Source organism: Chrysemys picta, chromosome 4 (assembly GCF_011386835.1).
Source record: "Chrysemys picta bellii isolate R12L10 chromosome 4, ASM1138683v2, whole genome shotgun sequence".
Classification (NCBI taxonomy): Eukaryota; Metazoa; Chordata; order Testudines; family Emydidae; genus Chrysemys; species Chrysemys picta.
The window spans coordinates 58446943-58473795 of NC_088794.1; the positions used below are offsets into that span (position 1 = coordinate 58446943).

General features: G+C 46.2%; 1 protein-coding gene across 1 annotated transcript in view; it reads right to left on the minus strand.

Moving 5' to 3' along the window:
- KCNA10 (potassium voltage-gated channel subfamily A member 10) overlaps positions 1-5180 on the minus strand; it is a 30688-nt gene extending 25508 nt beyond the window's left edge. Inside the window, exon 1 of the mRNA XM_005280514.4 lies at positions 4489-5180. The gene's annotated coding sequence lies outside the window, so the exon portion shown is untranslated. The remainder of the gene's footprint in view (positions 1-4488) is intronic.
- Positions 5181-26853: the final 21673 nt, after the last annotated feature.

A 26853-nucleotide genomic window follows, 5' to 3' on the forward strand; every position in this document is an offset into this window, starting at 1 on the left:
AATATTCCTCCCATTGTCTGTTGTGTCTAATCAGATTGTAAGAGATCCTTGGGGCAGGGGCCTAAATGGTCCCATACTAACTTTTGCAGAAGGAAGACGACTTGCAAGGGACCATTCAAGATGGAAGCTCATTCTACCTGCCACCATGGCCACATCACAGCCAGGTGAATCTGCTGCGAGGTCAGAAACTGTCTTCTCTGGGCTATTTGACCTGGTTCTTATTCCAACTGAACCAGGATACCCGATCCTAGTTACATATCTCCTTCAAGGGCCTGATCCTTCACTTCTAACTCAGCCAAAACTCATATTTGTTTCAGTGGAAGTTTGTTCTGAGTATTAATGAGGGAGTGCAGACTACTTTTCTTTCTTTTCCTAGTATTGGAAAGCAATAGGCTCTCAGCCCGCTCCCAACCTACTCTGTCCCAGATACACTAAAGCTCACAAGCAAAGGACAAACAGAAGCATTTTCCTTGAAGGGAAACCACATTGCTGGGCGATTTACTCATCTCCGAGTGTGGTGAAGTGTTATGACATTTCAAAGTTGAACAGTAAGGGCCATTCACCACCCTCCCTCCAAGACCCGATTCCTATTGTTGCCCAGGAGAGCTGCTCCAGGCCAGTCTGTTGCCCTGAAATTCATCCCAGTGAGCGAACCTAGCCTGTTTTGTTCCATGCAGTGTCTTTGTGCTTTTGCTTTTTGGACCGGGGATGATAACACAAAACAATCTCAATCATCCCCACCAACATTTACATACAGGGCTAGGTTTCCACATTTTCTCTATTCCCACCTAGGGGCTGAGTTTCCCCGGCGTTTTGGGTGTCACAACGGGACCTGCTGGGTAATAGGCGCAATGGAAAACTTCGCTCTTATTTTAGGTACCTAAATGGGAGCTGAGCTCTTTGAAAAAATCCAACCCACAATGAAGAAGTTATTCCTTATACCCCACCCACATGAGGGTATGTTTATCCCACACAAGTCCTGAGTAAGCAAAAAGGGCCAATTAACCCTGTGACAGGTTGCACCTGGAGGAGAGACAGGGCTGATAAATTCTAATTGATGATGAAACCCAGCTGGGCAGGGGCAGTCTCAGCTGGAAGTGGAGCACAAGAGGGGGCTGCAGTAAGGAACCCTGCAATCACTCCCTAGAGAAGAGGGGAGTTGGCAAGAGACCAGGAGGTCATCTAGGGGGAGATTGTGCCCTAGGATCCTGCCTTGGGCTATAGGGAGGCCTGAGAAGGTTGACATAGCCCCAGGGAGTAGCAGAAGGCCCAATGGTAACCTAGAGCGGGGCCAGAGCTAGAGAAGAAAGGTAGGAAGCTGCCCAGGAAAATAGCAACAGGGTCTGGGATTGGTAGATTATGGTTACTGGGGCATAAGGTCCATGGGATGGAACCAGGAGTACAGGGCAAGCCTGGGTTCACCTTCCAGCCACTGGGAAAGTGGCATAGTCTGGGCAGTGCACAGTTAGAGACTTGGATAGCGCAGAAGAGGAAAACTGTAGCGAGCTGGCTGGAGGGCCAAGTCACGAAGAGGGAGCCCCCTGACTTATGAAGAGGAAGTAACCTGACTCCAGAGAGAGTGGACCACAGAGCGAGAAACCAAAGGAAGAGGTGTCAGACTGGCTAAGAGCTAATTCCCAGACCAGTGGTTCTCAAGCAGGGGTCCAGGGTCCCCTGGGGAGGCCATGAGCAGATTTCAGGGGTCTGCCAAGCAAGACCAGTGTTAGACTCGCTGGGGCCCAGGATAGAAAGCCAAAGCCCTGCTGTGTAGGGCTGAAGCCCGGGGCCTTGAGCCCTGCCACCCGGGGCTGAAGCAGAAGCCTAAGCAACTTAGCTTCGTGGGGCACCTTGTGGCGTGGGGCCCTGGGCAACTGCCCTGCTTGCTACCCCCTAACGCTGGCCCTGGCTTTTATACGCAGAAAACAAGTTGTTGTGGCACAGGTGAGCTGTGGAATTTTTATAGCGTGTTTTGGGGTCTCAGAAAGAAAAAGGTTGAGAACCCCGCCCCAGACGATGCCACAAGGAGATGCCACAGCGGTGAGTAGTAAACCCCATAACACCCCACGTAGGGCAAAATTCTGCCCCCATACACGTTGTCCACTGGTATCCCCAGGGGCTGTTTGTGTGCAGCTCGGCTCTGAATTTTGCTCCTGAGCACTGATTCCCAATCGACTCTCTTTGACCTTTGAAAGCAGATACGCAGTCTTGTTACCTTATACAATTCAAGGTGATGCCACTAAGAGTTTGTCTGCAAGGTTTTATAGCAGCCAAACCTGGGTGATTTTATTCCTGTTACAGTCAAAACTTTCTGGAATTAAAGGGAGAGCGTTGTTTTCCCCCCCGAACACACACTAAATGGCACATTTGTCTCCCTTAAGGTAATTAAATGACAGCTGAGAAGTCTCTTCTTGTCAACACTTCTAGAGATCTTCCAAACGCAATGAAAAACAATGCGTCCTGGCAGACACTCAAATGCTTACAACTCAACTGCTGTTAACAAAGCAGAAGTTTTAAGTAATTCTTTTTGGATATGTTGAGCTGTTACTCCTGACCTGGGGTATTAGGAAGTTTTCTGTTTTGATGTCGCTGAAATTTTCCCTCATTGAAGCTGGACCTTTTCACCAATTGTATATTAGAGGAAGTGAGCTGTGCTGATCAAAAATTTGCCATCAAAACATTTTATTCAATGAAAAATGCTTTGGTTTTTTGATCAAACAGAAGTTTACACACACACAAAATTGTGCTTTCAGCAACATTTTGGGAGAGGGATTTGTTGAAAAATGGAAAACTAAGACACCAAAAATCTTTCATTTTTGGCAACCGAAAACAGAAACATTTCAATTTTCAGTTGCCAAAATGGAAAAATGTTTGGCTTTGTGGGTTTTCAGTTTACCTCTGAAAACATGAACATGTTTGAAGGAAAAAAACAGCTGGAAATAACAAAATATTCATTTCCAATTAATTTTTTCATGGGGGAGGGGAAAAAATGAGTGTGGCTGTGTCTCGTGTCTCACATCTTACCAAGTCAGTATTGTTAACAGGAATGTGTTCCCCAGCAGGTTTTTCCTGGTGATTATAATAATTAATAATAATAATTTTTTGCCTCAACCCTGACAAAGTGGGATTAATTTAGGAGTGGATGGTAGTTCAGTATCCATGGCCCCACTCAGTCAGTTCTCCTAGGTCCTAGCGGAATGGCAAAGTAGATTCATAGTGAAATTTGCAAAGTGGACACAATTCGTTTCACAGACGATACCAAACAGCCCTTCAGATGGTAATGAGTTTGGGTCACTGCTTGCTTGGGCTGGGCCACCGAGCAGTGAAGTCTCTCTAGTCCATTACTAATCCCTCCCACCCGCCAGTGCCCCGGAATCTTCTTTGCTCTGAATGAGCTTTTCATTACTACTCAGATGGTCAAGGATGCCCTTGACTGAAGCTGCCTCTGGCTGCCATTCACACACCAGCATGAAAAATCTTGACATTCTAGTTAGTGCTCGGACAGACGCCCCTTAGCTTCAAACCTGGCTGATGGAAATATTGGTGCAAATACCACCCTGACCATTTCATTGTATATTCCATTTATAGGCTTTCCAATACAGACCCATGGGTAAGGCCAGGAAAGACCACATGGGTCTGACCCCTTGTAGACTATTCTCCACAACTGGCAAAATTCATCCCTGGAATTACTCCATTGCCTTCACTGGAGTTACATCAAGGATGGATTTGGCCCAGTATTCCCACAAACGTCCCAAATTCTGCTCTCTACGCCAGTGTAAATGCAAAATAACTCCCATGACCTCATCTGATAGACTCCATTGACTGCTAGGAGTGAGAATAGAATCATATTGTTCTACATCTCACTAGCTTCGCTTTTAATAAACCCCACTCAGAAATGCCCCATGTTTTAAGAGATCACACTTCAATGCAAGACATTAGTGGCTTTCAGTGATATACTAATAAATACTTTTACCCCAAACCTTTCTAAAAGGCTACATAAAATGAAAATACATTTCACTTATTTCATTCTGTCTTGAGCAGGAGTCAACAAAATATACTGTAAGATCCAATGAGCCAAAGCCTGTCAAGTATTAGAAACAATCAGTAATCACAGGATCATTTATATCATGGGAAAAGAAAGGACTGGTGTTACAAAATATGTTTAAACAGCATATCATATCAATCTATCCATCTACCCCATCACACCAATCTATCTATGTTCTTATATTGGCATCCATCACAACAGCATTATAAAATGTTGAATCAGTGAAACTTAACATAAAAGTGGGTCGAGGTACCATTTTTATTTATCCCAATGAGAAACTTTAAAACTTTTTCTTAAACTTTGTGTGCTATTGCAAAAAGACTACTTTTAATACCACTCTTATTTGTATGTATGTGTTAGGGTCAGTTAAGTTTCTGTCACATGGTAGACACAATTAGCACACACTTAAACACAAAAAATAAAATTAAAACCAATCAGCCACTCACCTCAAGTCTACTTCAGTCGGTCTAAGTTAATATTTCTTTTTCTCAGGCAATAAGAACTTGTGGTATGTCCTGTCTCAGATTGTCCTAGACGTGGCAGGTGTCTGCTTGTCTCTGTCACAAAGGTAAGGATTAGAAAGTGTTTGCCTCACATAAGACTCCGATTCAGAAATCCGACACCCCAGCGAAACCCTATCTCATTTTGTTGTTTTGGCTTTAAAGGAAACACAAGGCAGAGACACCATCCCCAAAGTAGAGCTGCTTAAACAGAATTGGTGCTTTTGTGGGCTTGAGTGACAAACCCTGTAAGCAAACTATGGTTTTGTAAGGAAACAAAATATTTTGAAATCTTGTTCTTTAGGGGTCGGCCTAAGCTAGACAGCTGGGGTCCTGATCTGAATTTCCCCAAATACTTTGGGCAGAGCCTCATGTGCTCATAGTTCCATGCATCACAATGACCATTTACCCCAGCTGAGGACTGTTTGTTTGTGTTTTGTGCTTTCCATCTGTAGATCTCCAAGTTTTGTTATCTCCATTTTAAGGCTGGGTGAAGAGAGGCATGGGGGGGAAAAAATCAACCAATTTGCCCAGTTATAGATAGAACCTGATTCCCATGCCACTGCCCTCTCCTGCTGGCCTACACTGCCTCTCAGATCAGAGCGGTTTGGATCTAGGGTTGTAGTCTCTTTATAAATAGGCTTTCAGTTGATGAAATGCTGAAAGAACAGTAGGCCAAGATTTTTAAAGGGGACCAGTGATTTTCAGTGCCTCTGTTTTCTGGGATGTCTGACTTGAAGCATCTCAGAGGGACCCTGTTTTCAGAAAGTGCTGAGTGACCTGCCCTCTGGAAATCAGGCCTTTTTTGGACGTCACAGCCGAAATCGATAGGTACTTCTGAAACTCCTGGCTCGCTCGCTGGTATTCAGTAATACTGATGTTAGAATAAAATCTATTTGCTTACACCAAAAAAATAAATGACTCAATCTGGCTTTGGAGGATGCTACTGAATTGTTGCCAAGTCTTGTTTTGCACTTACGATTTTGTCCCCTAACCGTTTTATGTGTATTGAAAGGGTGTGAATACCAAGAAGGGAGAGGAACTGGCTAGGATGGCACAAAGTGGTTATAACTAGGAGATCAGGAAACCGGAGGTGTAGACTGAATAGCGGTGAAAGCACAAAGGGTAAGAAGTATTAGACTAGGGAAGACACTCCCCAAGGGAAGGGGAAACCTCATTCTCCAAGTCATTTAGAAGTGGACTGGACAAAATGCTGGTGGGAAAACAAACATACAGGGACTGATCCATCTCCCTTTAAAGTCAATGGGAGTCTTTGCATTGGTTTCAACCCTGCACTGGCTGAAGTGGACAGACTAGAACCACAATCCTGTGATGATCTCTGCATGGAGGTTCCAGGATCTGTCATGGACCCGTGGACTTCAAAGCGGCTCTTTGTAGGAGAAAGAGGTCTGTCCAAGCACAGCTCATCACTGCAGGATCAGGGCCTAGGAAATGTAGGGTGATATCCTGTCTCCACTGATGTCAATGGCACAACTCCCATGGAGTTTAATAGAGCCAGGATTAGTGGATCTTTTCCATCTCCAGCTTCTAGGATCAGTGGCTCTCCCAGTTATGCCCTTCACCGAGTCTCAGGCCTGGTCTGCACTACAAAGTTAGGTCAACATAAGTTGCCTTGCATCAACTTATTTATGCATATGTCTACACAGATTTGCCTTGGGCTGATGTAATTGTCCCATTATGGCAACATAGTAAAACTACCCCCTCGAACAGTGCAGAGCCACGTCTACCTACTTCGGTCAACACAGTGCGAATGTAGACACTGCATGACCTGCGTTTGACTCTAACAGTCCTCCAGCAGCTGTCCCACAATGCCTCATTTACTGCAACACTGATAGTTTGCTCACAATTTTAAACTCCACTGCCCAGGGGTCACAGAATCCAGAAGCTCTCCCCACCCCCACCTTTCAAAAACACACAGGTTTTGGAAATACCCTTTCCTGGTTGCCCACCTTTGCACACACACCTAGCAGCTCACCTTTGTTTGCATCCAACTGACCATGGCTGCATGCACACAGAGAGAGGTACTAGATGCACTCCTGCCTGGAGCAGGCAAGAGGTCTGTGGGGACAAGCGCAGCTGCGAACCAACCATAGAAACATGGACATCTGTGAACAAAGAGAATTCAGGCAAAAGGGTCCGATAAGGAGCAGTAGCAGCAGTGCTGCATGGAAGTGAAGGGATACCACAAGGCGGGGTGAGCACAACAAGAAACCTGCTCCTTTTACAAGAAACTGCATGTCACACGTGGAGGTGACCCCACCAGCACCGCTCAGACCACTGTGGACACCTTGGAGGAGCCCAGGACGGAAAGTCCTACTATGAACAGTGCAGAGGAGGAAGAGGGGCAATGCGGTGGGGCACTCCAACCATGCCATGGGCCAGGACCCATTGAAACTCCGCAGGAATCTTGGAAGTCCCACCAGACAAGCGCAGATGACCCTTCCTCTCCCTCGACCCCCCCGTCATTTAAAGATGGCACCCATCCCATCCGCAAGGGTACAAGAGAAGGGTATTGACTTTTCACTGCTTTGTTGATATACTGTGAGAAAATAAAGTAAGGAAGTAAAATTCAGACCAAATTCTTGAACTGTACTCTGGCAGGCTGACTACGCAATGCACAGTGATTCGGTGTCCTGTGCTCAGGTAGAGGCAGAACAAACAGAGGTAGAGTCGGCCCCTGGTTTTCATTCCCTTGTTGGGCTACATGGGGGGGGGGGGCGTGTGCAGCATCTTGTTTATGTGCAGAGGGAAGCCCCTATTATTGTCCTGAGAGATCTTCGATGAAACTTTCATGCAGATACTCCGCAAGCCTCTCCTGAAGGTTTCTAGAGATGGCAGCCCTATTTCTTCCTTTCCCCCAAGGCCCCACCCCAGCTCTTCCCGCCCCGCTCCCTCCCCCGAGTGTGATGCATCCTTGCTCCTCTCCCCTCCCCCCCCCAGAGCCTCCCGCATGCTGCAAAACAGTTGATTGTGGTGGGTGGGAGGCGGGGGGAAGGAGGGGGAGGTGCTGATGGACGGGGCCCGATGGCGGGCAGGAGGTGCTTTAGGGAGAGGAAGGTTCTGATAGGAGTGCTGCTGATGGGTGCCCAGCACCCACCATTTTTTCCCTGTGGGTGCTCCATGGAGTCAGCACCTCTGGTGTTGAGCTCTGCAGGCTCTATGCTTCTGTCAGAGATAGCAGAGATCGAAAAGCGCCGTTTGGGTTTGTGGGATTTTTTTTTTTTTTTAAGAATGGCATGAAAATTAGGGGACGGAGAAAACAGTATGCTGGGAACTTGACCTCTAACCCTCAGAAATCCCTGGACGAATTGTTACTATCCCACAAAACACTGCCAAAGTGGTCCAAAAGGCATTGCACTGAATGGTAGCACTTGGCACATTGCACCACACTTTAGACTGACACAAGCACTCCTGGAGAGTATGCATGCACACGAGCGATATATAAACTTCAGCGGTTGTACGCCAACATAACTTGCATCGACTAAAGTTTGTTAAAAGAAGAACAGGAGGACTTGTGGCACCTTAGAGACTAACAAGTTTATTAGAGCATAAGTTTTCGTGGACTATAGCCCACTTCTTCGGATGCACAAGGTCCCAGCGCTTTGAAGTAAGGTGTTCTCCAGTAGCCTGGACACTTTTCTCTAACCCAAGAGGTAACACCAGTAGCAATGGATGGTAGACTCTCTTCCAATGGTGCTGGTCCCAGTCATCTGCCCTTCCTGCTTCCTGCCTTAGTCTGACTCACTAGCCAGTTTCAAGAGGCCTGTAAGGACCACTGTGAGTAACAAATGAATGGCAGGCATCATTAATAGCAGTTATCACCACCTAGGTATAAAGAGATTTCCAGCAGATGACATTACAGAATGGTGGTGCGAATCCGATTTATTACCCATGCAACCTAGTGGTAATTACAGGAACTCATACAATGATACAAGTGACATCTCAAGAATCATGGAACCAAATCAATCTTAGCAGCAGTGCTAGAAAGAGTGTGGCTTTCCAGAAAGGGTGTGAAGTCGTTACAGTGATATCAGGAGATGTGGCACAAAAGGCCCATTCATTAATAGCTAATGGGCAAATAAATAAAAGATAGCAATGCTCTGGGAATCACGGCTCTCCCTCTCTGCATTTCTCTTTCCCACTCACCTCCTCTATGCTGCTTTCTCTCTCCTCCCTCCCCCCCCCCAGCTCTGTCACTATCTCATACACACATCTTCCCGTCTAGAATTGGAAAGTTTAAGACTCTGTGCATAGTGGAAGGAGATCACTTTGAAATTGGACTAGATCAAAGCGCATTAACTAACTGTTAATGTGCCCTAGCAGAGTCCACATGGACAGTCTGAGGCAAGCTACTGCAGGGTAGATTCACACCCCAGCTTGCTGGGAACTAATTGTTTGTGAGGGCAAGCCCTAAGGGATTGTCTACATGGGGGCATCCAGGAAAATTAATCTGAATTAATTAAAGGGGTAAATTTGAAACAGATTAGTTAAACCACATCAAATCCCTATGTGAATGCCCTCCTTCAGAATTAAAGCGGCCGTAATTCAGTTTATCTTAATTCATTTTGGAAATGAATTAAACTAAACTGAAATAAGGCCGCTTTAATTCTGAAGGGGGGCATTCACATAGGGGTTTAATGCGATTTAACTTCAAGTTCCCCATCTGTCCAAGGGGGATAATAGCATTGCCCTCTCTCACAGTGGTGTGAGGATAAATACATTAAAGACTGTGAGGTACTAAGATACTACAGAAATGGAGGCCAAATAAATCCAGTCTAACTAAAGTCTTTGGGCTTAATAGAGGAGTATCTGGGTGATAGACAGGTCAGACTGGGTAATCTAATGATTCCTTCTCACCTTAAATTATATGAAACTGAGAGGCAGAGAGATAGAAGGCTCCAAATGTTATCCCCTCAAGGAGGAGTGTGAGCTTTTGTATTACTGAGACACAACCTCTGACAATCAAAGGGCAGGAAGAGGGGATGCTGAAAAGAGACGTCTATCTTGAGAGCCAGTCAGAAGGGCAGAGGATGCAGTTACAGTAGGAGATGCTAGAGAGTTTGATCGGGTGGAATGACGACAAGAAGGATGGAAATTAACAGATCAGGTGCGCTGTTGAGCATTGCTGAAACTAACCAGGTAACCCAACCCACCTGGCATGCTTCAAAAGGGCAGCTCGTGTCTGGCCATTTACTGGACTCCCAGCCTGACCCAAACCTGCCTACTTGGGCTGCCTCCAAACATCCCCAATCAGCACCAGGAGGAGGGAGATGGGCACGGAAACCTGAAGACCGAAGACAAAGAGGAGCCCCGGGTGGGAAACAAAGGTAAATGTTCTCCCTCCGCTTCACTGGAGGGGACTCTGTCCTGCCTGCCATCTGGCACACACCTGGCACCTGCTGCAAGGGCTGAGTCAGTGGGGGCAGCAGGCAGCCTGGCACCAGTGCGCTCATTGGCCAAACAGGTGGTGAACCTTGTATTGCTTAGTCAGTCCTGAGTGTGTGTGTGTGAGGGGGTGAGGTTGTGTCATACTGTGTCAGGGTATGGAGGGGGAACAGCAGATGGTCTGTGGTGGGTTTTTGGAGAGTGTGTTCTTTGCTTCTCCTGGCACCAATTCCACTGTTAACCCTGTGCAGTGCTGCCAGACTCAGATGCCTGATCTCACTCACACTGAAGTCAAGCTGAAGTCACCCCAGTGAAACCAATGGAGGTTTACACCAGCAGAACTGAAATCAAGAGCTGACCCTTGACCCTGATTCTGGCCCCCTGCCACAGTGGCCTGTCTGCGGGCGCACAGGGACTGCAAAGCAGGCTTAACCAGCGTCTCGGATATATCCTAATACAAGGGCGGGTTCCCTGGTGGAGCAGGGTTGGCAGAACAGCTCTATGGTATCTCTTTGCTGTCCCTGGCGTAGGGACTGACTGGGGCCGGATTGGGCTGTGGATTTATTCTGGGCCGCTACAGAGGCTCCAAAGGGAACAGTAGCAGCAAAGTGTAAATTAGAGCACCCCTAGGGCTGCTCTAGTTTATGCAAGGGATCCCTCTGGTCTCCAGCTGCCTGCTACAGAATCCGAGAGGCCCAATAACCTTTTTCCCTTCGCCAATTTTAATGATGCTCTGAAGGTGTCACGTTAACAGCCCTAGAAACTGAAATCTGCTAGTGACCTCACAGACTGAGGACAGCCAATGCAAGTTGATCCCAGGGCGGGAAAGGACAGTGTGGGTCACCCAGCTCACCCCTCGGGTTGCTGTAGGGATAGATTTCCAGAGTTCATTTAGTTAATTGCTTCACTTTTCCTACCATATCTGCTGAGCCGCTGACCCCCCAGCCTCCCTTGCTGACTTGTTCCATTGTGTAATTGTTCTTGGGTCATTTTTTCCTGTTGCTCAGCCTAGTTTTTTCCCCGTTTCAGCTTCAGAACATTCTTTCTTGCCTTGTTCCCCATCTCTCTTCTCCTCATCACATCTGGCAGCACCCATCATACATAGTTGCCATGACTCCCCTCAGCCATCTTTGCACAAGGCTGAACATGTGCACGTCCTAGCAAGCTTTCCAAAGTCGCCCAGATAATCTTAATTGCCATGTCCTGGTGGGTGACTTTTATGACCTCCGTGAAGGGCTTGTTCATGGTCCCCTTGCAATCAGTGTGAGTTTGACCATTGACTTCAATGGAAGGAGAATCAGACCCCATCCGCAGAAGAGACCATTTTAATTAGCAGCCCTGCAGTCTGGGGAGCTGCAGAGTCCATCTTGCTTCTGGGCAGATCCACAGGCTTGGAAGGAGACCCTAAAGGCATATTCCACAGCCCCTTGAAGCTGATGGAAACACTCACTCCCATTGACTTCAATGAGTTTTGGCTCAAGACCTGTCTGCACTGGGAGGGGGACTAGGCCAGTGGGAGGGACAGTTATAAGATCTCCAGAATCCAGCCCAGTGCGTATTTGGCACGGAAGGAGTAAATTAGCAACCTGGAGCAGGCAGTGGGGAAGAAAAATCTGATATTGTCTGCCTGCATCACAGCCAAAATGACCCATCAACAAAGCACTTGCGTTTTAGTGGCAGCTTCACGTTGCAGACACTGGGCCAGATTCTCAGCCGGGGTAACCAGGTGCAGCTACACTTTAACCAGGCTACACCGATGTACATTTGCTGAGAACTGGCCTGCAGTTCACACTTGGCTCTCTTTCCTTTTAGATCTATGAGCCATGCTCCATTTGAAATCAGCTGGAGCTCTGCAGTTTAAGGAGATGATACACCCCTTTACTGTCAGCTGATGTGCCCAGCTCTCTCTCTGCAGTGCTACTTGCTGGTTATAAATGTAGAGCCGGGTGGGAAATGGTTTTGCCATCCTGACTTATGGTTGGGTTTTTTTTGGTTGGGATTTTGAAAAAAATTTCCATCCTAAATCGGGGCAAAAACCATGATGCCTCAAAGTTTTGCAAACCAATAAACTTGGTTCAGGTCAAGATAAATGTTTCATTTCAATGTTGACCTTTTCTTGATGTTTTTAAACGATAATTTGCTTAAATAAAGAAAATTAATTTCAAATTAAAAAAAAAAAGGAAGTTTTTGTTTAGAAAATGTTGAAAGGAGACATTGACCGCTTCAAAACGTCTTCCCACCCCCCACCTCCAATTTTTTTCAAACCAGAACATTTGCCAAAACCAACCCTTCCCCATGAGCAATTCTGGTTTTGAGGAATAGTTATTTCCTGCCAAAATGTTGTGTTGAAAAATTCCCAGACAGCTCTACTTAAATGTTGTTGTCTTTTAACAAGACTGAACCCTGCCTTTCTAGAATACCTTCCACCTGAGGCTTGCAACCAGCTTTACAAACACTACCAAATGAAGCATCCGTAGGGGCAGTGAACTAGAGGTGCTGAGGGTGTGACAGCATCTTCCTGATTGAAGTAATAATAGCAGCTAAATGCACGGTTTCCATCAGATCCAGCGTTTGCAGTTCTGTCCCATGGCTTTCTGCTGAGCATCCCAGCCACCCTGCGAGATAAATATCACCCCTTTACATGGGAGTGAACAAGTCTGTCAGATTCAGACTTCCTGATTCTTAGGACCTGAACCCCACAACAATCATTCAACCCTGCCTTTGTCCTCAGTGCACCTCATTTCATTAATGCCCAGCCATTGCTAGTCTTTCAAGATCTGTTTCTATCTTTGCTCTGATTTCTCTAGCGTTTGCTATGTTATCCCTCCCAGCTTGGTGTCACCAGGGAATCTGATCACTGTCCCCTCCCCTCCATCCTCGGGGTCATGTAATAATATATTTAATAACAGGGCCGGGCCCGGTACTGACCCTGTAGGGACTCTGTTCCACACCTCTTCTCTTCCCAACTTGACACCGTACCATTAATAATTACTCTGCAGAGATGCCTTTTAGGGTTCTCATGATCTGAACCACGGCACTTCAGTTCCTGCACAAGACTATCATGTGGAGCTGCCTGGCTGAAATCAAGCTATACTATATCAGTAATAAGAAACTCTTCTGTCCTACCACCTCCAGCCACCTCAACATACGCCTGTCCTCGCAGCTACATCTTCCCTAGGAAGAATTGCCCAGGAAGAAGTGGCCCAGTCTCCAATTCTAATAACCATAAAGTAGGACACTGCAACTTCCATCCAGAGATCCCCAGACCTTAATTAACCCATACAACAACCTCCACTGTGACAGAGACATCGTTGGCGCCATTTGACAGATGAGGAAACTGAGGCCAAGAGATTGGGTGATTTGCTCAAGGTTACTCAGGGAGTCGCTGGCAGAGCTGGGAATAAACCCAGGGTCCCAGTCCCACATACTAATAGAATCTAGGCATCCTGAGTGAATCCCCGCCCCCTTGTATTAATAGAACCCAAGTGTCCTGAGCCCCAAAGCCCTGAAGTCATAGTTCGCAGGCATCCTGAGCCTCCTCTATCAATAGAGGAAGAGAGGAATTATTTAAGCTCAGTACCAATGTGGACACAAGAACAAATGGATATAAAATGGCCATCAGGAAGTTTAGACTTGAAATTAGACAAAGGTTTCTAACCATCAGAGGAGTGAAGTTCTGGAATAGCCTTCCAAGGGGACCAGTGGAGGCAAAAGACATATCTGGCTTTAAGACTAAGCTTGATAAATCTATGGAGGGGATGGTATGATGGGATAGCCTAATTTTGGCAATTAATTGATCTTTGACTATTAGCGGTAAATGTGCCCAATGGCCTGTGATGGGATGTTAGATGGGGTGGGATCTGAGTTACTACAGAGAATTCTTTCCTGGGTGTCTGGCTGGTGAGTCTTGCCCACGTGCTCGGGATTTAGCTGATCGCCATATTTGGGGTCGGGAAGGAATTTTCCTCCAGGGCAGACTGGCAGAGGCCCTGGGGGGGTTTCGCCTTCCTCTGCAGCATGGGGCACAGGTCACTTTCTGGAGGATTCTCTGCACCTTGAAGTCTTTAAACCACAAGTTGAGGACTTCAATAGCTCGGACATAGGTCAGGGGTTTGTTACAGGAGTGGGTGGGTGAGATTCTGTGGCCTGTGTTGTGCAGGAGGTCAGACTAGAAGATCATAATGGTCCCTTCTGACCTTAAAGTCTATGAGTCTATAATAGAATCAAGATGTCCTAAGCCCCAGCCCCCTGTACCAATAGAACCCAGGCGTCCTGAGTCCCAGGAAGCTGCACTAGCCATGCAGACATTGCTTGTCTAGTTCTGAGGCTGGATAGCACTTGGGGGGGGGGTGTTACTTGTCAGATTAGTGATGGGGAGGCAGATCCATGGTACAGGTTGTGTCCAATCCAGCTGACGGGTTGTTTGACTACCTCTCAGGCAAAGCTTTGGAACCACCAACATCTCTGTCAATGCAGATGAAGCACAAAGAATTCCCGTGGGACCTTGTTAAAGCATAGACGTTAGTCCTTGCCTGCGGGGAAGAGGGAAAGGGGAAGCAGTGGAGACACGGAAGAGAGAAGGAAAAGGAAAGATAGAAATGGAGGGGGAAGCGAAGGCAGACGTGGAGAAAGGAAGAAAGGGATCGGTAGTGGAGGTATACAGTAGGGCAGTTTTAGGGGGCAGCGCTCTTCTTTCGGGGTGCTCATGAGAACCAAACCTCTGAACTTACTGAGATTGTGTGTCCCCCTACTAGTAAACAAGACACGAAAATCAGAATTGCCAGACCAAACCAGAACAGACCAGGGGTCCATCTAGCTCCAACAGTGGCCCTTTACAGCAGAAACCGAAGTTCAGCACATGGTCAATTGAAGTCTGCTCTGTGTAGCTCTCAACGTTCAGTGCGACATTGATCTGGAGAGGAGAGGGTGGTCAGAAATGGGGGCAGGGAGCTGAGTTCCAGCTCTGCCCCGGACACAGTTTGACCTTGAACAAGTTGCTCAAGGTCACTGTGCTCCTCCCATGTCCCACAGCTGCAGGCCAGGGGGATGCTAGCTAGGAAGTGGCATACAATCCTTGAACATACATGTTAGTTCTCTACCACAGCAGTACCAAAAGCCATATCCCACTAATAAAAAATGTAGAGTCCCACACAGCGAGATAACAGCAGGTTCACGAGAGAGGCCATGGCATGCCTCCTAACGAGCAACAGCTGAGAGTTAGGCTTCCCAGATGTCACTGTGGACAGGAACGCATTTGAAATTGACGATGATCGGGATAGTGAGTGATGGCTATTGTATAGACAAGGGCCCCATCCTCCCATTGAAGACAATGACAAAAATCCCCCATTACCTTCAACAGCAACAGGATTGGGCCTGATATACTAGGTGATTTACAGGGAAACAAAGACGTATGCACATACATAAAACCTATTGATGAATCAAGGACCTTCGTGTTTTAAAAGTGGCACCTTGGCCATGCAGGGGCCCTTGTTCATTGGTGCACGTGACAGGGGATAACAGTTAAAAGTTACATTTTGTAGAATGCCGAGAAGCTGGAATTTGTACCTGGCTCCAATGATAGCTGCGGTGTTAGGCACCATTGGAAGTCAGGCACAAGGTTTCTTAAGTCGGTCACTCAAAAACCCAGGCATGCCAGATTAGTGGTCTGAAAAATGGACTGTTTAGTGGTCGCATTATGGCAGTGCCTTGAGGCAACTGGGATCAGCACTCCATTGTGCTAAGCACTGTATGAAATTGAAGAGATTCTGTGCCCTGAAGAGTTTACAATCTAAATAGACATGGCAAAGGAAATATATTTGTATTCCCATTTTACAGATAGTACCTAGTGCTTTTTATCAATGGATCTCAAAGCACTTTACAAAGGAGTACATCATCATTACCCCTATTGTATAGACAGGGACACTGCAGCACAGGTGTGACGTGACTTAGCCAAGCTTGTGCAGCAGGCCAACGGCAGAGCCAGGAACAGAACCCACATCTCCTGAGTTCCAGCACAATGCTCTAAACACTGGGCCACACTCTCTCCCCTCCAATGAAGAGTTGAGGTCCAGAGAAATTACAGGCTTGCTCCAAAGCTCACTGATGGCAATCACAGCCTTTCCAGTGACTCTAGATCCTATCCTGAGTGACTTGCTTAAGATCATAAATGATGCATTTGGTAAAGCCAAGACTTAAACCTGCATCTCCTATTAGCCCATAAACTGAGCCAGAAGGCCATTCTCTATCTTTAGCCATCAAACCCATATGGGGGAGGAGGAAGAGAAGAGCAGGGTGGAAACAACTTGTGTCTCAGTTCAGTCTTACTCAGTTGCCTGCCGATTCAGGGCATTTCCTACCTGCCAATTCATCACAAAGTGGCTTTTTTCCAGCAAGCACCCACAAGCCAAAGTGATAATCACCCCAAAAAATTAACTCCTCCTTGTGACAGTGAAGCCTCCTATCATTCAGAGTGTTAGATGCGCAATCAAAAGTTTAACAGATCGAGGTCAAAACGTGCAAACTTGGCTTCCTGCGGTTAGGGGCCTAAATCCATCTTCATGCACTTAAATAAGGGGCCTGCATTTTAGAGGTGCTGAGCCCCTATAGATTTCAGGAGGCGGACATAAGTGCTCAGAATCTTAGAAAATTAAACCACTTGAATGGATGCCTGAAAACCAGGTATCTGATTTTAATCATTCAATTTCACCTTAGATTCTTGTTCCCACATTTACCTTCCCCATTAAATGAAGGTTCGTTGGGTTTTTAACTTCCTCTTTGATTGCAGGTAATAAAGTCTCAGTTGTTCAGGCACAGAATCATCTGTATTAGATTCATTGAGCCTGAGTCTGGTCTCACGGAGGTGTAAATCTGGAGTCACTTCATTAAAGTTAATGGTGTGAAATTGGTATGAGATCGAATTCAAGCTCCAACGTGCACTAGTGTTGCAGAAACCACTCGTCTGACTATGGTGCTCTGCACATATTCCCACTGCAGCATTATTTCTAGGTTTAAAATCAGCATAGACGCCTGTGTATTTAGGGAGGTGTGTGGAGACCTCTAGTGGTAAATTTCTGGATGGGGAAAAAAAAAATCACAGCTGCCAGATTTTTAGCTTAAATACCCCTCCTCCACCTATGTGCTGGATCTAGGGGTGTTTGGGGTGCAGCTGCACCCCCTGGCTTTATGTAGTTTCCATCGTATACAGGGTTTACCGTTTTATTCAAGGTTTTCAGCACCCCTCACTATAAAAATTGTTCCAGCACCTATGCTTTTTTGAGTGGGAGGTGAAGGGAAGACACATTTGTTTTGCAGTAGCACTATAGACCCCAGGAGAAACCAGGGCCCCCATTGTGCCAGGAGCTGTACATAGACAGGGAGACACAGGCCTTTTCCTGAAGGGCTTAAACTTTAATTTTAAAAGACAAACTGGGAGCAAAAGGGAGCATTTAAACCCAGACACAGAGAGGTGACTTATTTTGTACCTTGACACTGACGTATGAGATATAATTTGACAGACAAGTAAAGCTGCAGGTCTCCAGGCTGAAAAAGTAGGTTAACAAGCTTCTAAGGGATTTCAGATTTTCACTTTTAAAGCTTCCCACAGAGCTGCAGCCTGGCGTTTGCAGGGGCTTCCCAAATCCCACCCCTGCCATGCATGGGTTGGGGAGAACGAACGATCTCTCCCGCACATCCAGAGCAGGTTATCCCCTCTTGGAATACAGTGATCAAAACAGGGGAGTCACATCCAAGGCAAAGTCCCTTTCCGTGGTTCAAAGAGAGAGCGCGCCTCTCTCGGAACAAAACCCAAGGTGTGTACGAATGTAACAGCCTCATTCTTCAGCTTCCCGGGGAAGAAATGAGCTGTCAATGCTCACAGGAGTGGTGCTAGCCCATTGGGGCCCTACGCAGGAATATTCTTACCCACCTCTCACCCACCCCCTAAAATTTACTAATTGCATTATTTCCACAAACCAAACCAACAAGGATACCAACACAACACAGACTAATACACATATGAAAGTGCTCAGTCTGTTTATACCTAGCGCCACCACTGAATACTCAGAAGGTTCTCTAGCCAAAGAGGGTTGAATGGCTGTGGGAGGGGGCGGCATCCCAGGGCCCCCATTTGACTCTGTTGGCCTGATTCTTTTACTTACCATTGTGTAAATCAGCAGTATTTGCACTGAAGCCAATGGTGTTACACCAGTGTAAACCCTGGTGCGAGTGAAAGGAGACTCAGCCTCTCAGGGCACAGGTCCCCAAGTCATTAGTGGCTGAAAGTTGTTGTCACCTCTGGATGAGCTGTTTTCAGTCAATGTCACCTGCATACAGATCTTGACAGAGCCCATCCCCTCCATACCCAAGTAGTGTCACTCCCTGCCATCCCCAGGAGATGAGGTGTTAGTATTTTGTAAAGCATTCTCTTAAATAGCAGTTTCGTTCCATGCCTCAGCTCTCACAATAAAAACCAGTCTCCCATGAATTCCCCCCACCTGGCAAATCATTGTTATGACCTGTCACATCCAGATCTGTCAGTCACATCCCGTCCTGTTATATAACACAGCGTGACTGATGGAACCAGACTTGACAGACAGGAACAATAGCATCGCCGCCTGGGAGAATTGCAAAGAGCCACTTTGGTTTCATTCATTCATTTTGTTCCCCTCCTCCACCCAGCATGGTTTAAAAAGCCAGGGCCGGATCCTCAGCTGGTGGGAATCTGCTGTCACTACAGCTATACCCACTGAAAACAGCGCCACATCAGCTGAGGAGCCTGGCCCCTGGATTTTTCACTGCAAAGATGAATGCTCTTGAATATACCTGCATTAGCACTTTCTAGCAAGAGTAACCAAACTCCAAATCATAACAGTTCTGCCAACAAGCCTGGGGTGTTTAAAGTCCAGATGCAACATCTCTGCAATGGAAGATCCAGACTTCAAACCACAAAAAGCTAGCCACATTTTACAGCTAGCACCATGCTAGCAAGCCTGCTGCACAAAATATCCACATAGAAATTCACCCCTATGCAGAGGGTCAGACTCATGTTGGCTGGCTTCTTTCGTGGGAGTGAATTTCTCCCTTAGGAACTGACATTCTGGTTCAGACTAGTTGTCTTTCTAGCCCACTCTCCTGTCTGAGAGGGATTCTTCAGAGAGAGATGCAAAAGACACCACCCCCTTGCCTTCTTTGGTGGAGGATTATGGAGTAGCCTGCCCATAGGGCAAGTTTCTTCCTAACCTCTGGCAGGTGAGGCCACATTTACAACTGCTCAGCCCTCACAAGTGGGGCGAGATTTTCCAAAGAGCTCAGCTTCGCTTAATCACTGAAATAAGAGCCAGATTTTCAGTGCAGATTTTCAAAAAAATCTGGCTGCCGTATGACGAGTGGAGCTGCGGGGGAAAGGTTCAGATTTCAGGAGGTTTTAGACTGGTGTGAGACAGGCACACAGGAGTACAATCTGGTATACAGGCAGCTATGGGACAAACATTAACCTCTCTGCATCTAACATTGATCTCTCTGCATCCTGAGTATAGATCTCTTTCCTACAATTCTGCCTGCTGCATCACTAAAGCAGTGACCACTAGTGGTTGCCTTATTTAAGACATGGCTCCAGATAGGCATATGTAGCCAAAAGGTGTACCAATCAATCAGATAACCATGACACTATTGTCAACCCTTGGCTGGATGTTGTATTGCAGCAAATGGGTATGCTTCTCGCTGTTTTTCTTTGTTGGGGATGGGAGTAGAGAGAATAGGTTGTTTTCTTCTCAGTAGAAAATTGGTCAGAGAGAAGAAAGAAAGTATAGTAACTCCTCCATCTGAGAGCATAAAAGGCAGTGCAGAGTAGAATCAACATGAGAACCCAGAGCTATTTTTCTTTAACACTAGGGCAGTTTGACTCACAGGTTTTAAACAAGACATTTAAAACCATCCCTGCAGCAAACATTGCCTAGATTCTGATGGCAGGCAGCCACCTCCTTTTAATGCAGCTTATAATGGTACACTAAAGATCCAAGCACATTCACAAATCAAGGTCCCTTAGACGTATATTTCATATAGCACCTCATACAAGCTGCTCACAGTCTAAGATGGGAAAATGGTTAACACCCCAAACAATCAGTGCTTAAAACACAACCAAGTAATTGTGAAATTCAGATACTGAAACAACACAAGCCACCTGAGGCTGTTTTACAAGGGTTGTTAACTCTGCAGACTGGGTTAAACAGAGCAGCTGTTATTTGTGGGTTATGGTAGCAAATAAAACTTCCCAGTGAAGGAGGGTGCCCCATTGTGCTAGCTGCTGTAGAGACACATAGTGAGAGATGCTCTCTGTCCTGGAAAGCTTACAGTCTAGAGACGAAGGACAAAGGTAGTGTTGTTATCCCCATTTTACAGATGGGAAACTGAAGCACAAAGAGTAAGTGACTTGCCCAAGGTCAGCGGATAGAGCCTGGAACTGAAGCCAGCTGAGTCCCAGCCTTAACCACCAGCCATCCTTCCTTCCCTACACAAAGTCTGCTGTAAAACTGGTTGCAGTCTGGGTTAAACAAACCAGAAACCAGCACAAAGCCCTGGTGACAGGGAGCAGTTGCCTGTAGCACAGATAGTAGCCTGGGGAAATGGAGTGAATGTTGTCTAGCTTCTAGAATGCAGGCCTGGGAGTCAAAAGCAGGCATTCCCTTCCCTGTTCTGAACCCAAGATAGCCAAATGACCTTGAGTAAGTCACCGAACCGCTCTGTGTCTCAGTGTCCCTAGCAATAGGGTTATGAAGGAAGAGGTAGGGCATGAGGGACTCTGGCTTGTGGCAGAGTGGGTAATGGAGGGCACACAGCACCGTAGGGCAGAGGAGGAAGTTTCAGGAAAGTCCCTGAAATAAAGGGGGGTGGCACACAGGGAGCTTGTGGGGTGGAACGAAAGAATGCAAGGAGTCCCTGGTGTGGGCAACAAGCCCAGTCTATCCAAGTTACAAAGTTTGCAATCCTATAATTTAATTATTTCAGGTTGTGAAAAGTTGATTACTTACAAGTGGCTCGCTCCCTCCTCGTTGGGCCTTGCATAGCAGCGCCTTCTTCTCTAGCACCCCCCGGCTGACCGTCACACTGTCCTGTGGTGGGCAGTCTCTTCACACAGCTCACCCCTCCAGACAGGTCACGTTTTATTTCCACCACTGTTGGGGTAACAAAGCATCTAGCACAACAGAAGTCCAACATCCTTACACCTAGCGGATTTTCAGCCCCCAGTTCTGGGCCCCATGGTCCTTACACCTCCTCCTCCCAGGGCTTTCAAAACACTTCTTTCTCTTATATCAAGGGGGTTTCATACCACCTTCCCCAGTGGCTCCCAGGGAGCCCAGGCCTTCCCTCTCCTCTGAGTTCTAGCCCAGGGACCCTGAGCAGGCAAAGACGGTCAAGCCAGAACCCCCCTCCCCCACTACCTCCCTGGGGTTCTTTCTATTTCTGCCTGTCAACAGGCTGCTCCCACAGCCCCTTCCTGGGCCCACAGCCTACCTGTACTTCTCCCAGGGTTTCAGACTCCACTCCTCCTTTCAGGCTAGGTTAATTGAGTGACTTGAGTTCCAAAGCTCCCGTTAGCCCTCTCAGTACCAGTATGGGACACACGCCCATCACGCAGACCCTTGGAAGTGTAAAATCTGATGAAGTGTCTTTGTTCTCACCTATGGCACCATATGGTAGAAGTGGAGAAGAATAACCTCCCGCTGCAAGTTTTACAAAACCCTTTTGTGCCCAGCCAGTGGCTGGTGGGGGACTGACTTGGTTCTGATCAATGTCTAGAAGGCAGACATGTTTCTCTTGATCAAGGATGGGAGCCATCTATCCGCCCTCTCAACTCCAACCTCACATTTGACTCCACTGTCATCTTGGCTTCATCCATGTCCCTGAACTCGCCTCTGCTTCTCCAATTTTCTATGCCAGTAAATACTGCTCCCTCCCCCTCTGTAATGCTGCCCACCACCTCAGCCCCACATCAGCCAATACCCTCACCCCACCCCTTCTCTCCTTCTCCCTTGACTGTGGCACCTCTCCTCTTCACCCTCCCTGTCCTATCTCTGGGCCTCTCACCCTATGCAGAATGCTGCACATGCACAAAGAAACATGGCCACATCTCCCAGTCCTCCAACATCACCCCGGCTCCATTTTCAACTCGGGATCCAATTTAAATTTACCTGCCATGTTTTTAAAACTCTCTTACTCCTTCCAACTTCACAAACTCCATCCTACCTGCCTCCATGCCACTCCTGCTCACAGCCTTTGGTACAGGAGCTGTCTCCGCCGCAGCTCTTGGCGTCTAGACTAATATTCTGATCTCTCTGTGGGGTATTTCTGTGCCTTCCCCTTTACATCTGCCGGCAGCCATTTTGTGCTTTCTCCTGCAGACTCTTAAACATTGTTGTTCTCTTGATGTAAGATAAAGACCATTTGGGCTGAAAGTGTTTGGCTGCTTTTTGTATAAGGGAAAACATAACACTCTCCAATGGAGCTGACTGAATTTTTATTGTTGGAACTTTTTTTTTAAGGGAAAAACGACTTTTTGACCAAAATGCTATTTTTTTAAACAAAATTTTCATTTTAGTTAAAATTTTCCATTTTTTCCACAAGAACCATGGAAGCCAAACCCCCAATTCATTTTACCATCTTTGGATTTTGGTAAAGGTTCCATTTTCAGTGAAAGTGCTTGGGTTTGGGGGGAAAAATCATTTTAGGGGTTTCAAGACCCCAACATGGAAATGTTTTCAGTTTTTTGTTGGAAAAAAGCAAAAGCGAAGTAAGTTGGAAGGGAAATTTAAAAATAACCTAACAATATTGTTAAAATTTTCTGTGAAAAAATAGTTGCCATTTTTCACCCATCTCACTGGCTCACAGCCTCTTTTCAGACCTCAGGTAAAATTTTCAAAAGGGCTTAAATGACTTAGGAGCCAAGGGCCAGCTTTTCAAAGGTATTTAGGTGCCTAAAGATGCAGATCGGTGCCTAGTAGATTTCAAAGACGCACCTACGTGAGTAAGGTGCATAACTCCCATTGATTTCAATGGGATTTAATCTGCTTTTCAAAACCCCACTAGGCCATTTATCTGCATCTAAATACGCTGGAAAATCTGACCCTTAGGATCTGTAGGCTCTTAAGTGCCTAAGTCACTTTTGAAAATTTTATCCCTTGTCTTAAAACATTTATTTTCTCTCTTACCTCTTAATTTCTTTCTCCCTGTGCTATTGGCCTCATGACAAAAAGCTTTAATATATTCACCCTAAGTTCATTGACGTTTTCTTGGATGTACACAGCCCATTGTCTTGCGTTATTTAACTCCGTGTAGCCTTGTCTACAATAGGGACTATACAACTGAACAACGGTATTAAAGTACAAAGCCTGCTTCTGGGGTTTTCTCATTGAAAGTGGATGACTCTTGATATGAAAACTATACAGCCACTGATTGTCTAACATGATAGAAACTTGGAGGGCTAGACGGAGCCACTGCCCTAGGAAAGTCTCAGGGACCCATACTTCTTTGCCGCTGTACCTCTTTTGCTTCTGGAAGGAAGTAACTCATTGCAGGCTGGAGAGAGGTGTTGTTTATTTCTAGCTCTGCTGGCTAGCAAGTGGGTGGGGGTAGAGCCAAGTCTCCATCCCCTCCCTGCCCTTTTGCTTGTGATGGGAATGTATCCAGAGAGCAGGGGCTGTGCTTTGGACTACACTTGGACACAAAAACTGGCTAGGTCCCCCCGTGTGTATGTGTGCGCACACAGGCATAGATTCATAGATTCTAGGACTGGAAGGGACCTCGAGAGGTCATCGAGTCCAGTCCCCTGCCCGCATGGCAGGACCAAATACTGTCTAGACCATCCCTGATAGACATTTATCTAACCTACTCTTAAATATCTCCAGAGATGGAGATTCCACAACCTCCCTAGGCAATTTATTCCAGTGTTTAACCATCCTGACAGTTAGGAACTTTTTCCTAATGTCCAACCTAGACCTCCCTTGCTGCAGTTTAAACCCATTGCTTCTTGTTCTATCCTTAGAGGCTAAGGTGAACAAGTTTTCTCCCTCCTCCTTATGACACCCTTTTAAATACCTGAAAACTGCTATCATGTCCCCTCTCAGTCTTCTCTTTTCCAAACTAAACAAACCCAATTCTTTCAGCCTTCCTTCATAGGTCATGTTCTCAAGACCTTTAATCATTCTTGTTGCTCTTCTCTGGACCCGCTCCAATTTCTCCACATCTTTTTTAAAATGCAGTGCCCAGAACTGGACACAATACTCCAGCTGAGGCCTAACCAGCGCAGAGTAGAGCGGAAGAATGACTTCTCGTGTCTTGCTCACAACACACCTGTTAATACATCCCAGAATCGTGTTTGCTTTTTTTGCAACAGCATCACACTGTTGACTCATATTTAGCTTGTGGTCCACTATAACCCCTAGATCCCTTTCTGCTGTACTCCTTCCTAGACAGTCTCTTCCCATTCTGTATGTGTGAAACTGATTTTTCCTTCCTAAGTGGAGCACTTTGCATTTGTCTTTGTTAAACTTCATCCTGTTTACCTCAGCCCATTTCTCCAATTTGTCCAGATCATTTTGAATTATGACCCTGTCCTCCAAAGCAGTTGCAATCCCTCCCAGTTTGGTATCATCCGCAAACTTAATAAGCGTACTTTCTATGCCAATATCTAAGTCGTTGATGAAGATATTGAACAGCGCCGGTCCCAAAACAGACCCCTGCGGTATCCCACTCGTTATGCCTTTCCAGCAGGATTGGGAACCATTAATAACAACTCTCTGAGTACGGTTTCAGAGTAACAGCCGTGTTAGTCTGTATCCGCAAAAAGAAGAACAGGAGTACTTGTGGCACCTTAGTCTACTCCTGTTCTTCTCTCTGAGTACGGTTATCCAGCCAGTTATGCACCCACCTTATAGTAGCCCCATCTAAATTGTATTTGCCTAGTTTATCGATAAGAATATCATGCGAGACTGTATCAAATGCCTTACTAAAGTCTAGGTATACCACATCCACAGCTTCACCCTTATCCACAAGGCTCGTTATCCTATCAAAGAAAGCTATCAGATTGGTTTGACATGATTTGTTCTTCACAAATCCATGCTGGCTGTTCCTTATCACCTTACCACCTTCCAAGTGTTTGCAGATGATTTCCTTAATTACTTGCTCCATTATCTTCCCTGGTACAGAAGTTAAACTAACTGGTCTGTAGTTTCCTGGGTTGTTTTTATTTCCCTTTTTATAGATGAGCACTATATTTGCCCTTTTCCAGTCTTCTGGAATCTCTCCCGTCTCCCATGATTTTCCAAAGATAATAGCTAGAAGCTCAGATACCTCCTCTATTAGCTCCTTGAGTATTCTAGGATGCATTTCATCAGGCCCTGGTGACTTGCAGGCATCTAACTTTTCTAAGTGATTTTTAACTTGTTCTTTTTTTATTTTATCTGCTAAACCTACCCCCTTCCCATTAGCATTCACTATGTTAGGCATTCCTTCAGACTTCTCGGTGAAGACCGAAACAAAGAAGTCATTAAGCATCTCTGCCATTTCCAAGTTTCCTGTTACTGTTTCTCCCTCTTCACTAAGCAGTGGGCCTACCCTGTCTTTGGTCTTCCTCTTGCTTCTAATGTATTGATAAAAAGTCTTCTTGTTTCCCTTTATTCCCGTAGCTAGTTTGAGCTCATTTTGTGCCTTTGCCTTTCTAATCTTGCCCCTGCATTCCTGTGTTGTTTGCCTATATTCATCCTTTGTAATCTGTCCTAGTTTCCATTTTTTATATGACTCCTTTTTATTTTTTAGATCATGCAAGATCTCGTGGTTAAGCCAAGGTGGTCTTTTGCCACATTTTCTATCTTTCCTAATCAGCGGAATAGCTTGCTTTTGGGCCCTTAATAGTGTCCCTTTGAAAAACTGCCAAGTCTCCTCAGTTGTTTTTCCCCTCAGTCTTGATTCCCATGGGACCTTACCTATCAGCTCTCTGAGCTTACCAAAATCTGCCTTCCTGAAATCCATTGTCTCTATTTTGCTGTTCTCCCTTCTACCCTTCCTTAGAATTGCAAACTCTATGATTTCATGATCACTTTCACCCAGGCTGCCTTCTACTTTCAAATTCTCAACGAGTTCCTCCCTATTTGTTAAAATCAAGTCTAGAACAGCTTCCCCCCTAGTAGCTTTTTCAACCTTACTTCACTGGCACAATATAGTCCTAAAAGAGGGAAAGGTCAGCAGGATGAGATGGTTTCCTTGGTCCCCATGTTCTGGAACCTGTAGTAATCCCAGGAATCTACTTTGAGGGTTCAGACTTGTTTCTATTCTGTTCTGTTCAGGTTCTGGTATTGCCTTCATGGCCATAGTACCTGAGTGCCTTCCCGTAGCTCCTTAAGCGATTGTCTGTCCTGCGTGTGTCCCTCTCTCATCCTCCCTCCAGGAGAATTGTGCGGGCAGTGGAATGGTTTGTTTTGGCAGGGTTTTGTTTTGCGTTTCTATTTAAATGTCCACACTTCTCTGTGTTGATATTAGAGAAGGCATGTCAAAGAGGGGCGCCTTGCACTTGGAGTGGAAGGTGGGGAGGTTTGTGATGGTCCTAGTTCATGGGGGAGCTCATTCCAATCCAGAGGCTCAGATCAGCCCCCGGGCAGGCTCTGTCTCCTACACAGACAAGTTTTACCCTTGTCGTAGAAAGTTCTGTTATGCCCGAAGAGCCGAGTTGTTGGCCACAATCTTAATCACAGAGCTTTAGGCTCCTTTAGATTTCCTTGGCTCAGGCCCACGGATCTCCTTGAAAATAAGGACCAAGGCCTAGACTCACCAAGCTACTTAGGCTCAGAGCACACCTACCAGATTGTGCCCTGCATGCAAGTTAGGCATTCGCCCACCTATCTGCCCCCATTCATGGAT